The sequence below is a fragment of the Nicotiana tabacum genome, chromosome 12, assembly GCF_000715075.1.
Source record: "Nicotiana tabacum cultivar K326 chromosome 12, ASM71507v2, whole genome shotgun sequence".
Lineage (NCBI taxonomy): Eukaryota > Viridiplantae > Streptophyta > Magnoliopsida > Solanales > Solanaceae > Nicotiana > Nicotiana tabacum.
In genome coordinates, this window is record NC_134091.1 from 1,336,429 (window position 1) to 1,359,575 (window position 23,147).

The window sequence follows — 23,147 nt, forward strand, 5'->3', positions numbered from 1 at the left end:
CTAACCACCGTAGGAAGAAAAATAGTTTAATTATAGCTTGATGCTTTTTCAAATGTTACTATAACTCACCTCCCAAAAACTCATTCAGATCATTACTCTATCCTTATCAACCTTAACAAAAACAATTTACATCAATCAAGACTGACCCTTTAGAATAGAAACTTTTCGGTATTCTCATCCTGACTTTGCTAATCTTGTAACATATAGTTGAGAAAATAGGAATTTATTAGGTGGCACAAACTTCTTCAAAAATGTCTTAGAATGGAAAAAGAAGACTTTTGGCAATATTTTTGTTAAGAAAAAAAAATCCTGGCAAGGCTTAATGGAATCTAAAACTCTCCAAGTTATGCCACTAGTAACTACCTTAGTGATCTTGAACAAACACTTATTGAAGAATATAATAATATACTAAAATAGGAGGAAGACTATTGGAAATTAAGGTCTAGGGTAACTTGGTTAAATGATGCCGATGTAAATACAAATTTTTTTCATATCAAGGCAACCAACAGAAGAAGGAAGAACAATATTGTTTTCTTCAAAGATGATAATGGGAATTGGATAGATGACCAAATTTCTCTAATGAACCATACAAGGAATTATTTCTTAAATATTTTTACAACCTATGTTATAACTGATTGGTCGATTATCAAAATTGATAAGGAAATCTTTCATAATATTGACCTCTCAAGCCTTGATGATCCTTTAAAAAATCATGAAATCAGGAATGAAATCTTCTCCTTTAAACCATATAAAGCTCCAGGCCCGGATGGATTGCACCCTTTCTTCTTTAAAAAATATTGGCAATTGTGGGAAGTAAGGTCATAAATTTGTGCCAGCAAATTTTTAAAACAAAAATAATGCCTCCGGACATCAGTAACACTTACTTGTGCCTAATCTCGAAATTTAATAATGCAAACAATCTTAAGAATTTTTGGCCTATAAACCTATGTAATACCATTTATAAGGTTATAACATAAATCATTGCCAATCGAATCCAGCTTTTCCTACATCAACTCATCAACCCACAACAATCTAGCTTCTTAAAAAATAGGCGAGCTAGCGATAATGAAATCATTATACAAGAAGTTATGAAGAAGATCAATTCATCAATGGGCATGCCTAGTTTAATCCTAAAGATAGATTTGGAGAAGGCTTTCGATAAATTAGAATGGTCTTACATTTACAGAACTTTAAATCTATTTAAATACTCACCAAATATTTCTTCTCTAGTTATGAGTTACACCACAACTAGTACAATATTCATCCTAGTAAAAGAAAACAAAACAGAAGAATTCACCCCCACAGGGGGCATAAGGCAGGGCGACCCCATGTCCCCATACTTGTTCACCTTATGCATGGATATGCTCTCAAAAAATATTAAAAATCAAGTAGACACCGGAATTGGGACCCTATTAAATTAAACCCTAGAAGCCCTCCCCTTTCTCATCTATTCTTTGCAGATGATTTAACTCTAATGGGACAGGCAAATGAAAAAATGATTTAAATTATTTGGTGGAGCATGGAGAGTTTTTGTAACTATTCTGGATTGAATATCAATAGAGAAAATCATAATTAATTGTCTCCAAAAGTTGTGAAACTTCAACCAAAAACTTGTTAGACCAATTTCTTTGATATAAAAATTAGTAAAATTTTGGGATCTATATAGGATTCCCAGTACTTAATAATAATTTGAAGCACAAGGATTATCAATTCTTGATTGATAAAATGAGGTCAAGGCGAGACAATTGTAATGCTAGATGGTTAAGCATGGCTGGAAGAAGTACCTTAGTATCCTCTACCCTCAACACCATTCCAAATCACCTCATGCAAATATCCCTACTACTTAATAAAACCTTGAAAGAAATCAACAAAATTTAAAGGGATTTCTTATGGGGTACTACTGCGGAGAAGAAAAAAAATTCACTTAATTAAGTGGGACACAATTACCAGAACAAAAAATCATGGTGGCTGAGGTATTAGAAAAGCTAAGTCAAAAAACTTGGTGTTATTAACTAGCCTGGCATGGAGAATCCTTAACAACCCATCATCTCTTTGGGCAAAAATTTTAATTAGTAAATACAGGAAGACAAAAAGCACTAAGATTGGTTCACATACTCGGAATAGTCTCCTAAACGGATGGTCCTTTTGCAACAAGGGCATTAGGTGGACAGTAAATCAATACTCTGATTTAAACATTTGGGACACAAATTGGATCTCTGATGTTACTAACCTTAGGAGTATTATAATTGGCCCATTGACAATGAAAGAGAGCAACTTAAGAATTAGGGATATCTGTGATGAAGGAATATGAGATCTGGGGAAATTTTCTTTTGACCTTCCAGAAAAAATTAGAAATAACATTAATACTCTAAATCCAAAGAAGTCTGTTAGAACGCACAATAATCTCTTATGGAGTATAAGTTCTAGTGGCGTGTTTACTACAAGTTCTTGCTACAAGTTAATTGATAATCAGGAACCTCGCAATAATAATTTCAGTTGAATATGGGACCTAAAATGCTCCAACCAAATTAAGTTCTTTATATGGAAATGTTACCGTAACAGACTTTCAAGCAGGGCATACCTCAAAAACACAAATGAGACAATAGGCCACATTTTATCGGAATGTGACACTACAATATCTTATGAGAATTAATGAAATGGAATATAACTCCTCAAAATTTTACGACACACTGGGTTGACATGCTCAAAAATGCCAACATCACCATAAAAAACAAGTATGTAACATGGGAAGAACTATTCCCATTCACCCCGTGAACTATATGGAATAATAAAAATCAAAACAATACTAATAATCGTATTAATATAAAAAGGATTATTGATCAAGCTATAGAGTACAAACTCTTAGCATCTAATCCAACTACTAATAACTTAAAAAAAATATATTAGCATCAGCTGGCAGGCTCCTCCTAAGGGTTGGTACAAAATTAATATTGATGGTGCTTTCAAAAGCAATAGCCTACAGGGAGAAACCAGCGGATCCATCCACAACAGCAAGGGCCAATGGGTAATAGCATACCACAAGAAAACACATGCAGCAATGCCAATACAAGTTGAATTACAAGCACTGCAGTAGGCACTTCAAATCATTGTTAGGGAAAAAGTAATCCTAGTCGAAGTGGAGATAGACACAACAGAGATTATACGATTCCTTCGTGATGATTACCCAACTTACAATGAATTAATCTATGATTGCAGATGGTTAATGGAGCAGACAACGCAAATGGGGGAGATCATGGTGAAACATAACTTTCGTGAAGCAAACAGTGTGGCACATCTGTTGGCAAAGGAAGCTCTTATGCAGCCTAGTTATAATAAATTATGTACTTTTGTTTCACCTCCTGAATCAGTGATAGATGCCTAGCACAAAGATCAGGAAGGCTTTGCTTGTGTAAGAAAAGTTTCATATAATTCGTGTTGTAAGTTGGCTGCCTTAAGTAATGATAATGCCCTAATAGGCATAACTATAGCTCATCGAGGCATTTGTAATGACGGTAGTACGCTACCCCGTACTCTAGTTATTATAAATAAATAAACATCTTTTTATGCTAAAAAGACCTTGGATATTAATTTCAAAAATTGTCTAAACACGCTACCAATTTGTTGTACCAGTGAAAAGAATTTTGTAAGGAAAATAGTTTAAAATATGATTTTACTTTTAATTTGATTAAGTGATACTGTATTCTTAATTGTACGATTTGAAAATGTACTGTGTGGTCCACAATATAATTAATGGCGAAGCCAGAAATTATACAACGGGTTCAAGTTTTGATATATATTTACAAAGAATAATTTATATATATATATAATACAATTTTTGATATACTTAGTATAATTTTTCGATAAAAGGTGAACACACTCCACTTTATGTGGCTAAGAATATAATAGAAGGGGATTATAATTTCCCGTATTCCGATCCCCTCATTCCACTTACTAGCTTCAAACGGAAAAATTATCCAAACAGGTGCGAAATAAATGGTCCATCATTCTTAGTAGATTAAAAATATGACTTCATGACTTATATTATGATAACCTTTAGTGAAAAGCACGTATTTTAGTGATTAAGAGATGCTATTAACTTGATATCGATTTTTGTAACAACCCGATCGATCGTTTTGAGTATTTGTACTTTGCTCGGTTGTTTGAGGGTATGAGTAGCTCCATATGATATGTTATAACTTATGTGAATCGTCGGTTTTTGATTTTTAGGTTATTCGGAATTGATTGGAAGAATGATTCTTAGCTAGAAGCTTCAAATTGGAAAGGGTTGACCGAGTTTGGCTTTTAGTATTTGACCTCGGATTGGATTTCTGATGGTTCTGTTAGCTTCGTTGGGTGATTTGGACTTGGGAGCGCGTCCGGATTGTGATTTGGAGGTCCGTAGTGAAATTTGGCTTGAAATGGCGAAAGTTGGAATTTTGCCAAGTTTGACCGGGAGTGGATTTTTGATATCGGGGTCGGATTTTGATTGTGGAAGTTGGAGCAGGTCTGTAATGTCAAATGTGATTTGTGTGCAAAATTTGAGGACGTGATTTGAAAGGTTTCGACATCAGTTGTGGAAGTTGATGTTTCAAGGTTCAATGATTCCGAATTGACGTGTGATTCGTCGTTTCGATGTTATTATGTGTGCTTTGAGGCCTCGAGTAGATCCGTGTTATGTTATGGGACTTAATGATATGTTTGTACGGGGTCCCGAGGGGGCTCGGGCGTGTTTCGGATTGGTTTCGGATCATTTTCTTCAATGTTGCTATTGCTGGTTCTAGTGTGACCGCACCTGCGGTTGGTATGCGCAGGTGTGGTGGTCGTAGAAGCGATGAAGTGGTTGCAGGAGTAAAAATAGTTTGGGTGAGGAAGACCGTAGAAGCAGAGATTTGGGCGCATATGCGGGTATGTTGTCCGCAGGTGCGAAGGTCGAGTCCTCAGTTGATTCCACAGAAGCGGGAATTATGTCGCAGAAGCGACGCCGCAGAAGCGGGTAATGTGTTTGCAGATGAGGAAGTGCTGGTCAGAATGTTAAATACAAGGGTTCACGATTTTGGCTTCATTTTTATATTTCTAAGTGCGGATTGGGGCAATTTTGGAGCAATTTTCATCACAGGGATTGGGGTAAGTGTTCTACACTCGGTCTTGGTTATATTTCATGAATCTATCTTTGATTTTAGCTTTTGATTGATGAATTGAAAGAGGAGAATTGAGGGTTTTGACCTAAAGTTTCATAATATGAATTTTTGAGTTTTGAACACCGATTGGGAGTCGGATTTGAGTGAAACTAATATGGTTGGACTTGTAATTGAATGAGTTGTCGGATTTTGTGAGTTTTTTCGAGTTTAGAGGCGTGGGTCCGGGTGTGATTTTTGGCCGGATTTGGGATTTGACTTAGGATTCGATCTTTATCATTTGTAATTGCTTCCTTGGGCTTTATCTAATGTATTTGAGTTGCTTTTATCTAGTGTTGAGCCGTTCGGAGGTCGCTACGCGCGTGATGACATTCTTGGAGCATCGCTTGTTTTGCTCGGTGTCGGAATTGACTTGTTTAAGATAAGTAACTCTTCTAAACTTAGTGTTGAGGGTATGAAACCTCAAATTATGTGTTGTATGATTGGCATTGAGGTGACGCACATGCCAGGTGACGGGCGTGTGGGCGTGCACCTTGTGAATTGTGACTCCGTTGTTTTTCCTAGTACTGATTAGTGGCCCTAGTTTGTAGATATCTATGTTTGCACTATGTGATTAATTAATTGAGCTGTCAATCATGCTAGATATCATGTTTAGGCTTTTTGCTGATATTGCTGTTACACCCCGCAATATTACGTCAATATTATGTCCTGCAGTATTAAGTTACGACAGTATTCTACCCAACAATATTACATTACGAAAATGTTACGCTTTGCAGTAATAAGTTACAACGATGTTGCACCCCGTAGTATTGTATGTTGAATTTGTCGTAAGGTAATTGACATCAGTCCAAGAAAAATATTATTTGGAGATTATAAGGATTATAAGTGATGAGTAAATTCGTAAAGGTAAGAGGGTAAGTAATATCGAAGAAAATAAATTTTGTCGAAGTTTGGCATGTTGGGGTAAAATACGGCCCGAGCTATAATACCCGATATTTATGGACTAATGACATACAAGGTATTATATAGCCATAATAGTAAGGTGTATAAGGTACATGAAAAGTGAGTAATATTCTAAGTAAGTAAGAAAAATTCTCAATTTTGCGGGTAATTGATTAATTACCGGGTAACGAGACACTACCTAGTTAATTAAAATTAAGTGGATAAATATCCTTTTTGAGGCTGCCACTTGGAATTAATCTAAGCCAAAGTGGCAACAAAAGGTTTGATGAGTCATTAGGCAAGAGATGCCTTACTTACACATAAGATTCTTGAATTAAAAAGCTAGTCATTTTGGTCTCTTACGAAAGGATTTCAGCATACTCTCAATTCCATACATATTAACGTTATAGCCTCTTGAGAAAGAGAGTTTCATCAAAGATGCAACATTTTTATAATCCCTTTAGCAAAGTTTCAGCAAACTGTTCATTTCATATACATAGAAACGTTGTAAATCTCTTGAGAAAGAGTCTAGACAAAGATGATTTTGCAGTAGCAACGTTATTGCTCTGAGCATTTCATACAGATTGTTCCCTATTTTGATCTCGCCGTTACGTGTTCGTCACAATTAACATGTGTCAGAGGGATTGTCAAGAAAATCGACTCAGGTATGTTAAGGCCTCCCTTCTTTCTTTTGGCATGGTCCAAATTATGTTAAAGAAACGAACAAATACACACTTTCTATAAATTACTCTATTCATAGAAATAGTAGGGGTGTCTATATTCTTGATTCCCCATGAGAATTATTATTATCTTCTGTTCATGGGTCTCAGAAAAATACGAAAGTTGAAAAGATGTTACTTTATGATATTGCTCCAGAGGCAAAGTGGTCTTATGACCTTCCGAATGATTTTATTGACGTACTTTTCATGCATTGCATTCATGTGCATTGACCCATGACCAGATGGCGTTATATACGCGTATATATGTAAATATATGTATATGGAATGGGAAAAGGTTATGGCGTTATATACGCACCACCACCTGATCAGCTGGTATATGATGATGATGTTGCCCACAGTGGCCGAAATATGATTCAAACGGCGTTATATACGCATATATATGTAAGTATGATTCAAACGACATTATATACGCGTATATATGTATGTATATATATGTATATGGGATATGGGAAAAGTTATGGCGTTATATACGCACCACCACCTGATCAGCTGGTATACGATGATAATTTTGCCCACAGTGGCCGATATGATATGATGGGATGCCCTCAGAGGCTGATGATATTATGAAATATGTACCTATGCACGACATGACATTCATACGCATATGCATGACGTTAAAAGTAATTTATGATTTACAAAGTTATTCAGACTTACAGGTTGAGTCATGTACTCTATATGTCTTCCATATCTCTCATGTATTTATTTATGTGCCTTACATACTCAGTACATTATTCGTACTGACGTCCCTTTTGCCTGGGGACGCTGTGTTTCATGCCCGCAGGTCCCGATAGACAGGTCGAGAGCCCTCCAAGTAGGCTATCAGCTCAGCAAAAGATGTTGGTGCGCTTCATTTTGCTTCGGAGTTGCTCGTTTGGTTAGTATGATTTAGACGTGTATTGTTTGGTATGGCGGGACTCTGTCCCGACCCTTATGACATTTATGTATTCTTAGAGGCTTGTAGACATATGTCCTGTACATAAAAGATTGTACGGCCTTGTCGGCCTATGTTTTGAGTTTATAAAGGATCATGTTGGCCTATTAGGCCCGTATGCATGTGTATATGGTGATGTATTAAGAAAGATACGTTACGTTGGTACTCAGTTGAGTAAGGTACCGGGTACCCGTCCCGGCCCATCGGTTTGAGTCGTGACATTTGCTAGGACCCATAGTGGTTATTTCTTGCTGTCACCTCACTTATTTCATTGATATTTCGTACTCAGTCATATTCATGCATTCATATCATATCTCAGTCTCAGTTGTTATTTATATATACATCATATCATTATTGTCGGGCTAGTTTCATGATATTGAGAGCCCGAGAGACTAGAGTGATTGATGATTGAGTGAGGCCGAGGGTCTGATTGTGAGGATATCTATGGGATCGGGTTGCATGCCGCAACATATTTTATTGATTTATGACTGAGTGAGGCCGAGGGCCTGATTGTGAGGATATTTAGGATCGGGCTGCATGCGTAACATGTTTTATTGATTATGACTGAGTGATGCCGAGGGCCTGATTGATTTATGCCATGATTGGCTTGTTATAACGCTAGGGCTGAAGGAATCCCTCTGGAGTCTGCACACCCCCGGTGAGCGCAGGTACCTACTGAGTGCGAGTGCCGAGTGTTTAGTGATTGGGAGGATTGAGTGGCTGTGAGGACTGAGTGACTGGGAAGACTGAGTGAATTGATACTCTGAGAGTATGCATATGGTTTTATTACTGAGTCGCATCACATTTGACATGCACATGACATACAAGTATAGAGTTGCATTTTTTGTCATGCTGTACGGTATTACGCCATTCATGACTTTTTACACACACTGATATGTGGTTATATAGAGGTATTTCACACATGCTATCTGGAAAGAAAATGAAACATCATATTTACTATTGAAAGGATTTATGGGAAAAGTTATAGTTTTCAAACTTACTCATATTTTTGACGATTTCGGTAAAGGATTTGGGCTTCCATTGACATACTTGAAAAGTGAAACTATTTTTGGAAAACTATGAAAAGGTTGAGCATTTTATCTCTGAGCTATTCTTTTATTTATTTGCTTTATACTGTTATGAACTGCTATTGGTTATTGGTGTTGGACCCGACCTATGTTCCAACTCATCATTACTTTCAACCTAAGTTTAGGTTTGTTACTTTTTGAGTACATGGGGTCGGTTGTACCATACTACACTTCCTGCACATTGCGTGCAGATCCCGGATGCCGATGTTGCTGTGTTCGATGGAAGCTGGATTGGAAGATTTACCTACGTTCCTACTGTAGCTGCCTCTTGTTCACGGTAGCATTAGATTTTAAAACTCTGTTTATGTACTTTTCAAACAGAAGATTTATTCTTTTCATATCAGCTTTGTAAACTCTATTCTTAGAAGCTCATGATTTATACTACCAGTCATTGGAAAATGTATAAAAGTTAGATAATTCCTTTGTTTAATTGTTTTATTATGTTAAATGGAAATGGATAATTGTTAGTTGGCTTACCTAGCAGGTTGGGTTAGGTTCCATCACGACTAGTGGATTTTAGGTCAAAAGTTCATTCAAAAATGTACTTTTGGTGTATTTATACCATGTAGGAATAGGCCCGGACTAAACTACCCTTTCCTTCCCGACATAGAAAATAACTTTGATAAATTTGTATACCCGTGCCGCGCCTTGCGGCGTGCTTGTGAGGAAGTTCAGATAGGTGACATATGACAGGCAACCCGATTTTACACAGCCTCGTGGTGTCATACGGCACCCCATGCGGCGTGACAGTGAGGTTTTCTCAAAGTAAATAGTTTCATCCACTTTTTGACATCCGGACTTGGTCCTCGACCCACCAGCGTGTTCCCGGTTTAATTTCTTGAGCTTCTACTCAAACTTCAAAGCTCCAACTTGTTCGATTTAGCTCCAAATTTCTTTAATAGCTCTAGGTCATTTCCTGCAAGGCATAAACACGTAATAAGTGTAATACACTATTATTTAAGCTCAAACACACGTAAAATACAGTAATTAGAGTGCAATACTACGATTAAAATATGGGTTTCTAGCCTACCATCAACACCCCACACTTAGACTATTGCTCGTCCTCGAGCAATGAAACTAAACTTCACATAGGGACGACCTTTTCATCAAACAACTTCCCTAACACATCATGCCAAAAATATTTAAAATAGCTAAGCACCATATATAACATCCTAGCCTCAAGACTCGACTCAAAAATACCACGCATTTTCACAACCTGCTCACTTACTCTAACACAGAGGTCAAAGACTTCACATTACCTTCACAAGTCATGTGCCCTCAGACGAACAATAGAGAGTAGTTCCACACGCAATAAATTTCAAGAACAAATTAATATACCATAAATTTGCCCGTAGTGTAATACTCTACTAATTGAGCTCATTTAGTGAGAGATCACGTAGGAATTTATTTTGGTTGTAATGTAGGCTGCAGTACGGGTAGGATACATTTGGATATAGTGAATACACATCTTAGAGCACTTTAATACATATACATTAACAATTTAAACCTCACATTTGTGTTGAAACAAACCCCAACTTTTATATCATATTAACATCAAGCTCCCAATTTTATTAAATACGGACAAAGCAAGATTTACCATTAGTAAGGAATAATTTTCTTTATAATATATGTGAACACTATTTTTTTTTCTTTCTCTTTTTTCAATTCCACACAAGTGGCTCTCATATTTTTTTCAAGCAGTGCACCTTTTTCCTTTTCTATAGTTCCACTCAAAAACCTAACCATACCTCCACTTAGCTTTTAACAGCTCAGAAATATATCAAGTGTTCATAAGAGGTAAAAGGTTCAAACAAATAGTCATTCAAATAAAAGGGTCATGCATGTAGTGTGGTTGCCAAGGAAAATATGATTACAGGTTCAAAAGGGCTAATTAGGATACACAACAATGATGTGGGTCACATGCATATAATTGGCTCACAAAAAAAAATACCTATATCACTTCTTGGACGAAACAAGACTACTATTTCACTTTGTAAACACACAGGGAAAGTTCTAGACATAAACTGACATGCACCGAATATCAACAAAAACCTCATTTTCACATTGGCACATAACTCATTTAGGATTGGATCTTTTTCGACTCTCTAGTCAAAGTAATTAAGTAAAGTCACAATCAATCAATTTAAGGCACGTATCTAAGAGTCAGAACTGAGCCTAGGTGTCACAACTAAGACACTTACCACTCTCAAGGCATATGCAGTCAAGAAAAATTGCTTCAAATTAGCGTTATGACTCAAGTTTCTATATTCCTAAAAAAAACTAACTACGTGCCGTTCAACTAAAATCCTTAAAAAAGAACTGCGGCACAAATAAAACTAAGGGAGAATTATTACACTACCTAAGAAAGTAAACTAAAAAAATAAAAATAAAAGACATATTTTTTTATTTTCAAATTTTTTACATTAGTAATAATTTTTTCTGTTCGATTTCAAATCCCTCAAGAAGCCAGTCGATGAAATCCATCGTTGTGAAGAGTCGAAACTGAACAATTCTGATTACTAACTATTACAGGCCGATAGAATTTGGAGTTATAATTCACAAACCATATTGTCTAAGAAAGCACGAAACAAATCAAACAAAACCAAAATGGCAAATAGAAAACCAATACAAATACAACTAGGGGTGTTCATGGTTCGGTTTGGATCGGTTTTTCCCTAAAAAGAAACCAAACCAAGCAAGTCGATTTTTCAAATATTAGAACCAAACCAAACCAATTAAGTCGGTTTTTCTCGATTCAGTTTATGTCGGTTTTTCGGTTATTCGTTGGTTTTTTCTTAATATAAGACATACACTACCAAACGCATATTTCGGCGACCACATTTTCAATGTAACACTATCAAATCAATTGCCCCTTGAGAAATCTATTATTTACCAAAATATATTGATGATAATTGAATCAAATAGTGATGAATAATTTAAGGACTCAATTAAAAATATGTTATTTTTAACACAAAATGGATTCTTACACTAAACAAAAGAAAACTACCAATCAAATTAGAATGTAAAGGTAAAGAACTATATTAAAAGTGCAAATTATTAATATTTGCCATAATTTTTTTGAAACTTTGTATAATAATATATATATAACAATATACATATATATAGGTGTAATAATAAATTTGAAATAGTTATTCCTATAGTCGGTTTGGTTCGTTTTTTTCTGATTAAAACCAAAATCAAACCAAATTTGATCGATTTTTAAAATTCAAAACCAAAACCAAACTAAACCAAAAAGTATCAATTTTTTTGGTCGGTTTAGTTTGGTTCGGTTTTTCGGGTTTTTATGAACACCCCTAAATACAACCAAATAGGAGCGCCCCCACCCCGCACTTAAGAAATTGCATTGTCCCTAATGCGAAATAATAGAAACAAGAGTGAAAAGGTAACTTCATGAGGCCCTTGGCCTACTCCTCATCAACACCCTCAAAGGTGCGCAGATACTTCTCATCGTCGGAGGGAACACAATTTACATCCTCATCGGGTGGCACTGTGCTCCATCTGCCAAGACCAACCACTACTGAGTGACCGCAGAGAGAGGGTGGTCCTCTTGCAGCTTTGTCAAGTCAGTCTCCCGCCGAGCAACGCGAAGGCGCATATCATTAAATAGCAGCTGCAATGTCTCCTCAACACAAAGAAATCTCTGATCTTCAGGAATAACATCCGGGGGGGGGGGGGTTGTCATAGTTGTGACATCAAAGGGCTTAGGAGGTCGCAACATCAGAATCGTCCGATCATAATGGTACTCTTCCTCCACATGATGCGTCCGCAGAAGCCGCATGATCTTGCTCGGCAAGTACATGCGGTGGACCCTAAGTGGTAGCACTCAAGCCATGTGCTCAAGAATAATCTCACCAAGATCGAACTTCATCCGAGTTAAGATAGCATAAATGAACCTTCAACCTGGAGACGTCAGTGTCGTTCTAGGTAGGTATGATCTTTGCATTAATCAACCGGAGAATGACTTTGGCGGGCCGCTGGAAATTGCTCTTCTTCATGTATTTTTGGAATCATTATCATCCCGCATCCACGTGGCAAGAGAATCCACGCCACACAGCTGGCGTCTAATATCATGATGGGGGCAAACGCAACAACCTTGGGAATAACTTATGAGAGTGCTCCGTGAACCCCATGATTTGATTAATTATCCTTGAGAAAAAGGGATCATCTTGCCTTTCACCTCCACTTCATACCTCGCATCTAAACTGGCCTTAGACTGCCAGTTAGCATAGAACATCGTTACCATGTTCACATTCACTGACTCACGGGGATGGAACAAACTTTCAAACCTCAGGTACTTGATGTTGTTGTAATTCCCCGAGTACTTCCTGTCTAGCTAGCCATCATCAATACAAATTTACGAGTCAGGACTCACCGCCAGAACAAAGCTGCGGTACCACATCCTAGCATGAGCTGGCACAACCTAAATGTTATATTTGTAGCCCGGTACTATATCCTCATCTGGATCAATGCGCTCCACTTCTTCCTCCACTGGGGTGGGGGGAGGTGCCCGCCTACCTTCTCTACAACTACTAGAGGCAACCTCAGAGGAAATTGTATTAGCCTATTTGCTAGGGCGATGAGACATTGTAACACAATTAGCCACAACACTTAGACAAAAGCAAGGCCAAATGGGGTAACCACCCCACACTTATGTTATTGTCATGTTCACAAGTACAATATATATCGAGGACTCAGACTATCCCATTGAAAGCACGCCACAAGTAATCAACACCCCACCCAACCACCAACATAATATTACAAAAACCTAACCATAGACTATACTAGTGTAAAATATAAAATCAAGAATCTACACTAGTAACTAAGAGAAGAAACATAAAAAGTTATACTAATTTACTACTGACAAAATTAAGAAGTTACAATACAATACTACACAAGTACTTAGCATGAATCGGACAACCCAATTATCATCTAGCAACACATTAGCATAGGTACTCAATCGATTAGCACCTGGGGCTAACACGTTAAAGTTTCACAACATAAGAACATGACTCCCACCCCAAACTTATCATCAAGCATCACATTATCTCATAAAAATATCCTCTAATTAAGCACAACTTCACCTTCTATGTCGTTGAGGCATTTTATCAAACACATTGTGGTCGCCAAATTTAACTCATAATTTCAACTTCAAGTGGTCTAAGATCCTACACAAACATACCAATCAACCACCCAACAACAACCACACCAACCACCACAATGTAACATTGGCACGAAGTGCTCCAAATTTACACAAACTTTCCTCCAATTTTCGGCCATATAGCCACCTCCACCATACTTCATCATAAAATTATTCCAACACCATCAAAGCACAACAAAAATCATCAACAATCATAAGAACAATGAAAACTCCATAAGTTAAGCACAATTTTAGGCCATAATAAGTGTAAGCACGTGATTTTTGCCCTATGAAGGAATTACTCCTAAAAAATTCAAAATAAAATAATTTTCCTTGGTGTGCAATTTTTTGAATTTTTTGTTTTTTTGGATAATTATTCGCATTTGTCTGCGCATGTTTATTTGTTAAATTAATAAAAAATACAAAAATATGTCGCATTTGCATTTAGGATTTAATCCTACAATTGTTAGTAATTAAGTTTGTTTTACAAAAAATTAAAATCACAAAAATAGGCATCTTTTGCATTTTTAGCATTTAATATCCAATTGTACAATTTCATGCTTAATTATTACTTAATTGTGTGTTAATTGTTTTTGGGAGTTAATTTGCGCTTTCACAATTTAATTTAGTTATATATGATAATTTAAGAATTTTTAGAATTTAGTTTTAGGAAAATAAAAGAAGAAAAGAGAGCAAAAATACAAAGAAAATCAGAATGAGGCTCTTCTTCAAATTCAAGCCACAAGCCCAAAAAATACCTAATCTTCCCAAACGACCCAGTCCATTTCGAACTGGGTCGACCCAGTCCATAACCCAAAAGACCCAAACCCCCTTTTCTTTCATTTTTTCATAAAACAAAACAAAAAAAAAACAAGAAAAACCCTAAAAATGCTAAAGCTACCCGCCCCCTCTCTTCTTCTTCTCCTCTTTCTCTCAAAACCACCCACCTCCCATGGCTACCCCTTGCAGCTTCGTCCAAACGACCATGGCTGCCCCCTCCATCATCTTCAACCACACACAGCTTTTCCAAGCTCATCCATGGCTGCCCTCCACGTCTTCTTCGTCGACACACACACAAGCTCCACCACCCTCGCGTCCAAACGACCACCCCCTTTGCTGTATTTTCTTCTTCTTCTACTCCTCCAAACCTTGGCTTCAAATGAAACCTCCATGACTGCCCTCCTTCCAGCTTTGCCATCGCGGCTGCTTCACCTTCTCAAACGACCCCTCCACCGTCCGCCATTGACGAGCAACAGTGTTGCTGCGTTTCTGCTCGTCGAGCATCTGCTTTACGTTGTTCACTCCACCATCATCTTCTTCGTCGCACCATGAACCCCCAGCTCCAAACGACCATCGTCGCCTTGTTCCAAACGATCAGTTGCGCCATGGACGACCACTTCGCCATGGCTGCTACGTCCAGGGCGTCTGATTCTTCTTCCTCGATGTTCCTTCTTCTTCCAGCTTAGTCAGCATTCGAGGGGAGCTCATTGCTGCTGCTGCTCCTGTAACTGCTACTGTAACTGCAACATTGATGATGAGCTGCTTCTGTAACTGCTGCGTCGTCTTCAAACGACACCAAACGACCATCTTCTTCGATCGTCGTTTCGATCCGGTTAGTGGGTTTAAGATTTGGGTTTAACATTCTTGTTTTGTTCGCGTTTATCGTTGAATTAATTTTCTAGTTTGTTCATATATTTAATTTTCAGATTCAAATGGAAATTTAATTAATTGTTTTTCAGTTTATTTCATGTTAATTTTATTCATTTTTGTAAAAAAGGAATTGTTAGTTTAATTTTAATATTGGTAGATTTAGTTTAATCGCTCAAATCATCCGTCTTTGTTGATTAATATGGATTTAATTCGTGCTCATTTTGTTTGAAGTTTATTTTTAATTCAGTTATTTAATGTGAAGTTATGTTTTGGTTTTTAATTTTTGTTTATTTAGTTTGAATCATGTATCTTGGTTGTAATGTTGTTAGATTTAATTTTAAGTTCAAATGATTATTGAATTTAGAAATCTGAATATACTTGTTTGTTGTTGTTCTTGTTGAATCTGAAAGTAGGTTTGTTTGTTGTTAAAAATATTGTTCAATCAAAATTTTAGTTGTTCTTTGTTGTTCATCATTTAGTTTGAATTTGTTGTTGAAAATTGTTTAGAAATTGGTCATATTTGTTGTATTTTGGTTGAAACTGATTAGGTGAATTGGTTATAGCTGATGGAGGTAGTTTGGTAATTTGCAGAACGTTCAGGGGTAAATTGGTAATTTCAGTAAGGTCGGAGGGGTATTTTTGGAATTAAAATTCTGAACAAATGTTTATTTTGAGTGCTCTGTCCATTAAAATTAAATAATTTGTTAATAATATTAAAATAATGTAGGCATGGGGGACAAGACATAATGGGGGGATAATGTATTTGTTTAATGTAAGCATGATGGACAATACATAATGGTGGGGAATAATGTATTTTTTTAATAAAAAGTGGGGAACAAGACATAGTGGGATTGCGGGGCTCAAGAAAAGTTTGTTTAAATAAATAATAATTGTATTTTTTAACTAGTAGTGGGTTTGGTAAGGAGAAAGTGGTTGTTTTGTTAATTGATTAAAATGTTTGGGATGGGAAATAAATAGAGGGACTTGAATCAGATTTTAGGGAGGATAAAAAAGAAAGAGGACAGAATAAAAAGAGAGGAGGATACAGAACAAAATACAGAAGAGATAAAAATTGGAGAAATTTCAAAACTAAAGGAGAGAACAAAAACTAAAAAAAAAATCTTCTACTTTCTTTCATTGTTTGAAATCAGCATTAATTGTTGTTGTTTCATCGAAGCTTGAAGCTTTTTTTTGGGATTACTACTCCACCGGTTTGCAAACTCTGTTCCTGGGTTGTTACTGTTGCTAGACTGTTGTTGCTGTGCTGTATTGTTATTACTGCTGCTGATTCTCATCTTCATCTTCTTTTGTTTCCAATACCAGGTACACGACTGTAATACTAGTTATTGCAAGCTAATAATGTGGAAGCATGAATACATATGAAGAATGAAATTTTGAAGTTTTAATTTCGTTTTTTTGTTCCTTTTATTGATTGTATTTAAGCTATTTCATGTATTACTGAATAATAATTGGAATAAGAAAAAATAACATAAGTTAGTCTTTAATGAATCGATTTGGCAAAACGGGTTAATTCACTAGTTATGAAGGTTTCAAGATTATCAACAGTAGGTTAATCATGAACAAGTAGCTAAATTTAGCTAAGGCATGAATTTAAATTAAATTTCGTAAATTAGGCATTAAGGCATGATTTGAGTTCAGGCAAGATTAGAAGAACGTTTAAGTCTGATAAACTTTCTAATAAGCTTTAGTAATTATGGTTAAATCTAGTTTCAAATGGTTGTGAATAATTAATCTCAATAGTTTTTTTTATAACAATGTTGAGTTTTAATCTAGCTGTATTTGATTCTTTTGAATATTAGTTGTCGAATTTTTATTTTATTTATAATTTCGATTTTTTTGAGTAAAATTCCTTTTCATCAATATTTGTATTAATCTAGCAATTAGTATGTCATGCTTTCTTAAATAAATAAAATAAAAACTCGTAATTAATTAGGATTTTCTTTCTTTATTTTAGAGACTAATTTTAATAGGAAAAATGTAGTCGCTTTAGGATTTGTCCATTTAAAATAAATGAGACGAGCCTCGCCAAATAAAACACATAGATTGCAGGGCCCTTACAAATGCATGCGTTAATTACTTAGAATTCGGGATCGGCCGCTTAGCAAACTCCACGGCCTTATCCAAAATAATAAATACGCTAATTGCTTTAGGCGCGCATTTTAATAATCTTACCTTCTTAAACTCGGGTGTGCATTTCATGCGATCCAAATCCCAAAACATTGAATAAAAATGTGTTCCGGATTGCGGGTGCATTTCATGTGACGCAATCCAAAGACATGTTTTTAAACGATGTTCACATTCTTTTGAAATATAATAATAAAAGCGGCTAAGGGATAAAATTTGCACATAAGTTTATAATATGTATTATATCAGATAATCAAGCCGAATATAACAGTTGAGCGACCGTGCTAGAACCACGGAACTCGGGAATGCCTAACACCTTCTCCCGGGTTAACAGAATTCCTTATCCAGATTTCTTGTTCGCAGACTGTAATACAGAGTCATTCTTTTCCTCGATTCGGGATTAAATTGGTGACTTGGGACACCCTAAATCTCCCAAGTGGCGACTCTGAAATAAATAAACAAATCCCGTTTCGATTGTCCTTTAATTGGAAAAACTCCTTCACCCCTCGCGGGGGCGGAAAAAGGAGGTGTGACAGCTCTGGCGACTCTGCTGGGGATTCTGTAACCCAGAACCACTGGTTCAGGGTTAGAAATTCGAGCTTAGATAAATTGTTATATTTGGCTTTATCTGATTTTTACATGTTTGAGCCTAATGTGCTAAATGCTGCTTTTACCGCTTTGATATTATTTGACTATATATATAAACTGTGCTGAACCCTTCTCTCTTCACCTCCGGGGATGTGCTTACTGGTTAAGACTCCCTATTCTGTTAGTGTCATACCCTGAAATAAAAAAAAGAGGCTCGGATAAGTTACGAAGCCGGATGGCCTTTTGGTTCCCGGTAAGTTGCCCCTCCTCTACTTGAGTTGTCCGCTCGGGTACACAGTCTAGAACACCGACTCAGGTTTTGAACATAGAATAACATGACTTCATGACGGATCCCTAGTAGGAACGATTATTTGCATCATGTTGCATTTGACTTAGGGGACTCAACACAGGGGTTGGGTTCGTCTAGGACTAGCAACCTGAAATGAAAAGACCATCCTGCTGCATCCTATTTGTGCTGTGCATTTATTCCGAACCCGCATGTTGACCGGTTTTTGAATCTCGGGGATGTTGGAAAATTGAAAAAAAAGAAAGAGAAATAACAGTTAGGGAGTTAATTGATTATTTTAGAAAAACCCAGTGTCCAAGTACTGTTGGAACTCTGTCGATTTTTTTTAAAAAAAATAAAATAAAATAAAATATATTTTACTTTAAAATTGTTGTTTACCCAAAAAAAAAGCAAAAAGTGTGTAGGAAAAAGTCCTTTAATTTAGTTTGCTTTGTTTTCAAAAAAAAAAAAAAACGAAAAGGAAAAATAATTTCTTTCGCTAAAAAAAAGAGAGGGGAAAATATGTTTGTTTTCAAAATCAATTAGTTTATTTTCCCGAACTACGCAGGTTTGATTCTCACCGAATGTGAGATACGTAGGCAACCGTCATCGGGTCCAACCTCCCCTTTTTGCTAAAATAGCCAAAAATAAATAAATACACAAAAAAAAACATGTCAAAATTTTAATTTTTGTCATGAATAAGTCGGGTGATGCTGTTTTGTCAAAAATAGCTGAATGTTCCCGAAAGGGACGCCAGAGGGCTAACTTGGCATAAACAGCCACCTTTTGGGTCATGTTTAAGATTTGGTCCAGTTGACCCACTCAGCCTTAAAAATTTTCGTCCCCGAGACGTTGAAAGGCCGTGTTTGCAATATTGAGTTTTCTAATTTGAAAAACGATAAAAAGAGTCATAAATAAGTCGAGTGATGCTGTTTTTGTCAAAAATAGCCAAATGTTCCCGAAATGGACGCCGGAAGGCTGACTTTGTATAAACAGCCACCTTGAGTCATTTTTTTAGGATTTTGGTCCAGTTGACCCACACAGCCTTAAAAATCTTCGTCCCCGAGGCGCTGAAGGGTCATGTCTACAACACCAGATTTTATTGTAATTTGAAAAAAAAAACAAAGAGTCAGCGGTCAGGTGAATACCGTTTGGATTTTTAGTCAAAAATAAGCCGAGCCAGTTTCGACCGCGTCTTAAACCGTTCTTGCTGAAATAGCCTTAGAGTATCTTTCAGTTGTCGAAAGGCTATTTTCATAAAAGAACAGACAAGTTTGTAAAGTGACATAAAATAATCCTTCCCGACCTCAAAATTCATGAGAATTTGGGAAGGGGCCACGTTTGCAAAAATAACCGTTCGGTTGCATTTGTCAAACGGAGAAAGGAAGCTGGCCATTTATTTTTGGAGTTTGTAAATCTTTTAATTAGAATATGTGGGTTGTTTGATTTTCGAGTTTGTAGGTCATCTTCAAACCTTTGAAACCCAGTTTGTTTTAATATGAAAATTGAAAAAAAAATGTTTAGTATTGTTTATCTTTTATTGGTCCGAACTACGCAAGGTCTGATTCATGCGAGGTCATGATACGTAGGCAATCTCCATAAGATTCGACCATAAAAAAAAGAATGGAAAAAAAAAGAAAAAGAAAAAAAAAAGAAAAAAAAGGAAAAGAAAATGCTGTTAATAATTAGGACCGACTGAGTCCATTCTAACCTGTTTTGCTTTGAATCACAAAGAAAGTTAAGGTGGTTGGTTTGTGGTAAGCCGGAAATACAAGACCCAGAAGCACACTTTGCGGGGATCAGGCCTGATAACAGAAGCACTCGAATCCTATTGGGACTTGTTGACTAAGGTTGATGATATTGAAGTTGGCAATGGTCTGGGCAATACTGATGTGAAGCTCAGTGGCTGAGATGCCAGTTTTGATAAAATGGGAGGACGCTCCGTTTCTTGGTTAGCAAGAGAGAAGCTTTTGGTGGCTTATTTTGTTGTCATTTCTGTTGTTCGGATTATTCTTAGGGTTGTAATCCGGATATTGTCTTGTGTCAAACCTTCTTATCTTTCCATTTTTGTCATAGCGGTTTGTTTAAGTTTTGTCCAGGCTATTTTAGGATTTTATTCTGGTGTGTTTCGTTCGTTTTGTTATTCAAACCATTTCACCGGTAATCTAATGCAAAATCCGATCTTTTATTATTTCCTGTCATTTTGTTTGGTCCTTTATCATTTTTGTTCAGCGCCGATTCTGGTGACATGACATGCGCACACAGTTTGGTCCTGATCTTAAAAAATAATCATAAAACCATTGGGAGGTGATCAGAACATTTAAAAGGAATAAAGACGGTTTGAGATTATTCGGAGCTCGAGTCATACGGAACTAGGGCAAGTAAAACACAAAGAAAACCGTTAAAAGCAAGATTCGCCTTTCATGATAATGAGAGTGAGAGTATTTCCCAACGGTGCTTTAAAAATGACGAAAGAAAAAGGCAAATGTATGCACATGGTTATCAAGTCCGGCACAATCAGAAGATGCGGCGAATATTTAATGATGTTGTTTGTGCTTGGCGTGTTTTGAAGATTGGAATGACGAAGGCATTTTATTCTGCTATCTAAACACTTTCTCCTTCGTTAACCCTTTGAGCCTTATTTGTTTTCTTTCATACCCCTCTTTCGGAATCAGTAGCAAAGAGTAGAAACACAAACATAAAAAGATAAGAAAAAAAACACAAAAAGAAAAAGAAAAAAAAAATCAACAAAACGACAAAAAGAAAAATGAAAAAAAAAGAAGAAAAGAAAAATGATAACAAAAAAAAAATCAGAAGAAATCATAGGAATTGGGAACTACGTTCGACCTGATTCCTCAAAGAGGATACGTAGGTGCCTCACGGCTCGGTCATGGTGTCATAAAAATTAAAAAAAAAAAAAGTAAATAATCCCCAAGCAAGAAACTGGGGCAAGGGTTGCTCTTGTTGTAAGCAAATATGGTTTCGAAGTTTGTAATTTTAAACCCCAATTTTTTTTTGAGCCTTTAATACCCTTTCTTTCTAGCCTATCCAAAACCCACATTACGGTCCAAAGAAAGACCTTCTGATCAGTCTTCAAAAGATGCCAAGTCAGACAAATGAGAGTCTTACCGGTGAACATAACACTCTGTTCCACAGTAGAAAGGACTTTAATCCCCAGCAGAAAGAGTCATACCGGCAACACTCCAAATCCCCAGCTCGAAAGTGACACAAATGAGAGAGTCTTATCGGTGAAAATCTTTACGGACACCATAAGGCGATGAAAGCTGAGAGAAAAACCAAAATGAGAGAGGCTTGATAGTGAAAATCCTTCGGGCACTACAAGTCGAATAAGATTGGGAATCAGATGGGGAATCGTCAAAGGAAGGTCTTGAAAGACGATTGACGACGCATGATAGGCCACATATGCATGTCATGACCATCAGAGTCGGTATCTGCGTTTTATAGGCTTTTATTTATAGTTTCTTTTGTTAAAGAGTCATCTTTTTCCTTTGTCTTTTATTTTGTTCCTTTTTATCTCTCTCCTTTCATAGAAAAATTCCTTAGTAGAGTCTGTTTGGTCAGAACAAGTGAGAAATGACTTCAAAATGTGCCATCAGCTTTCCAATTATGCAAGACCGGATCCGATTAGAACATCCAAATGGTCTAAGTCAGTAAGGAACAAGCGCGAGGCCAGTGTCAAAAAGATATTCCCAGCAAAAGGGAATTGACCAAAGGATTGACGAGTGTCAAGAGGGATATCCTTGCCAAAATCAAAGGTTATAAACCTCAAGGCCAAGGCCTGTAGACAAATCAAGAAGAGCAATGGGCATGATTTGGGAAATTCATGCGAGACTAAAAGGTCGAAAAAATGACAGTTTCTGAGCTATGCCACGAAAGAAGAGGGATATCCCCAGCAGAAAGGGATTATCCCCAGCAAATAATATCATCCCCAACAAGATTTGGAATGCAGAGTAGGGAAGGAGAAAGGGAAAAGCCATCCCAGTAGGAGTATCATGACCAACCACCGCGTTTTAAACTAACAAATTTTGTTTGATTTGAAATAGGTAAAGGAAATGACATTGATGACAGAAATGCATGCCACAAGGGATATTATCAAACTGGGGCAGAAAATTTTCTTTTAATTTGGAAAATTTTCTGAAAGTCAGATACCCAGTTGGGGAAGAATAAAGATAGCACCAGTCTTAAGGGAAGTGGTCTTTGAACCAGTTTTACCCCCAGCATAACAAGTTTTAATAAAAGAAGTTGTTCCCCAGCGGACAGAACAAAAGGATGAAACTTGTGCTCGGAAAAGCAAAAGGCCAGTATCATTCCCAGCAGCCTTCCGAAGAGTGAAGCACTAGTTCTGAAGGAATCAGAATCCCCCAACAGTGTTATCCTCGACAACATTATCCCCAGCTGATAACATTTTATCCCCCAACAGGTAAGTAAATAATTCCCCAGCAGTGTTATCCCCAACAAGTTTT

At 36.7% G+C, this 23,147-nt stretch overlaps 1 long non-coding RNA gene across 1 annotated transcript; it reads left to right on the plus strand.

The window, feature by feature from the left end:
• The first annotated feature begins 6,453 nt into the window (after positions 1 to 6,453).
• On the plus strand, positions 6,454 to 7,866 carry LOC142167396 (uncharacterized). Its single transcript, XR_012697522.1, has 2 exons — positions 6,454 to 6,742; positions 7,599 to 7,866. It is a non-coding gene; the product is annotated as an uncharacterized LOC142167396 (long non-coding RNA).
• Positions 7,867 to 23,147: the final 15,281 nt, after the last annotated feature.